We start from the raw sequence: 2277 nt of genomic DNA, 5'->3' as shown, positions 1-2277 counted from the left end.
CCGGAGTTGACAACTATTTTGCAGGCCTGGAGGAAACTCATTTTCGAGATGGGATCAAGGCACTGGAACATCGTTAGACCAAGTGCGTTAATCTACAAGGAGACTACATGAAAAATAAAAAAAAGTTTCCGTGATGTAAGTACATTTTTTTCTATTCCGTTCCGAGAACTTTTCAAACCACCCTCGTACATCGGAAAACTGCTGCGTTGTTAACTCGGCTACGATGGCCGCAACAACATTCCTCTTTCTGTAAAGGGTATTTAACGAATTTCCTGCCATCCTGAAGAAGGAGACTGGGTTGTAATGATCTGTGGCTATCTGTCACCTACTTTCACGCTATGAGTAAACTACGCATCTCCACTCACACGCTACCGTTACACACACACCGAACTAGTGTCTTGACGCCAAAGTTACTACTCCACACGCAGACCGTGTGGCCTAATGGATAAGGCGTCGGACTTCGGATCCGAAGATTGCAGGTTCGAGTCCTGTCACGGTCGATTATTTTTACTTGGAGATACACACAGCAATCAATGTATTTGTACTCGAGACACTCCTACGACTATCAGCGTTCGTAATTAATAACGAGACAGGTCACATGAAAATGGCATGACAGATGCTAAGACTATCCATAAAAACTAATGTTTGTCTATAACATTTTGGAGTAACAGCTCATTGTCTTCGGTTCTTCTGTACCTCAACAGACTATGAGGCGTCTGCAATACCATTCTTCAACCTACACTTCGCTTTTTATGGGAAAGTATGCTGCTCGCAATTTGTAGCGTTATGTGACCCAAAAAATAACAGCGCGAAGGTACACTTCGCAATTTGATGGTGGGGCCTCCTAGATGCACATCTAGGCCATCAGTCAATGCGTCCTGGCGCCTTATTCAGTAGTCAGCTGAGTCAAAGAATATGGTGGGGGGGGAACTCTTCTTATTCTTATTGTTCCTGTTCTTATTGTCCTTCTTCTGCTTCTTCTGCATGGACATGTGAGGTACATAATTAATCAGACTGCAGTCATTACCGACATGTAGCTGTCCGCCAGAACTGGTGTCATGGCTTAAAACAGAGCGCGTGCACTAATAGACGATGCGTCACTGTCACGGTAACAGTTATTCTAAACAGCAATTTTAAGTAAAACTTCTGTAATCGTCACACAATCCATTTACCAACACAAATAATACGTTGCCTACGTGTGGAGACATTACAAAATGACAGACACTACTAAAATCGCAACATCACTAGAGAAGTAAAAATAAGTTCTTTTTTGATTCCCATCTTAGTTCTAGTGCAGAGCGATGTTGTATGAATAGACGTAATGTTCTTAGAGGACCTCACGAAAGTACAGGAGGAGGACAACAAATATCCAGAGATCCACAGTGATGGGAGGAGGTACAACAGCCTAGGAAATAAACGTGAGGGTCAACGATGGATCAAGGTATCGCTTCCTGACATACGAGTTTCAGAACCTTAACACTTGTTCCAGTAGGGCTATTCTCTGTACGGTGGCAGCTGGAGCTCCGAAGCGGGCTATTACTGAACGTAACTACTTCTTGCAGCGAACACTAACCTTCTGCCTACTAACACAACTCTGTCAACCATCCATCTTCTTTGTTCCCATAAGGGTGGGACTCATGTCAGGTTATTAAACCGACAAAATCTTTGAAAATGTGCACTGCTTTCAGTAAATCACCTAGAAATATCCAAACTAAAATATAGAATACCTATACAGTATTCTCACCAATTGCTCAGAATTATTTTCAAAAGTTTACACAAAAAATAAATGAAAATGAGGAAAGGTCGTATTTCATACGCAACGAACCTAGTATCACGGACCATTTGGGCAACGAACCATTTGGAGCCACAGTCGGGACGTCACAACGCGTTAGAAGTTTGTAAATGTTTGTAAGTCGCAAACCTAAATGAAGTAACGTACAATGTTTCTGGAACTTCAAAGCTATAGTGGTCCCGCTGATGAATTGGAACTACACTGCCTGAATAAAAAGAAGAAAATAAAAGAAGAAGAGTAAGCATCCAGAAGATAAGTCAAATGTCAATGTGATGTTGTACATGTGCACACTATTGGCAGGTGGATGGCCGCCAGAGTGCATTAGTATTGTTCGCGTTGTTACCAGGCCTGCTGTGATATATAAGGATAATGAACAGTGTCAGATGTTGGGCGATTACTGTGAAGAACACAGAGGCTCCGCGTTCTCGTGTGAGACAATGTTATCAGCACCTGACATTAAATAATTTAGTGGAGCGTTTTGAGAA

At 42.2% G+C, this 2277-nt stretch overlaps 1 non-coding gene across 1 annotated transcript; it reads left to right on the top strand.

Annotated features, from left to right (window-relative positions):
- Positions 1-427: 427 nt before the first annotated feature.
- Positions 428-500, top strand: Trnar-ucg (transfer RNA arginine (anticodon UCG)). The gene has a single exon. It is a non-coding gene; the product is annotated as a tRNA-Arg (tRNA).
- Positions 501-2277: the final 1777 nt, after the last annotated feature.

Source organism: Schistocerca serialis, chromosome 4 (genome assembly GCF_023864345.2).
Source record: "Schistocerca serialis cubense isolate TAMUIC-IGC-003099 chromosome 4, iqSchSeri2.2, whole genome shotgun sequence".
Classification (NCBI taxonomy): Eukaryota; Metazoa; Arthropoda; class Insecta; order Orthoptera; family Acrididae; genus Schistocerca; species Schistocerca serialis.
Note: the sequence above shows the minus strand (reverse complement) of the source record. Positions and strands in the feature narration are given on the sequence as shown.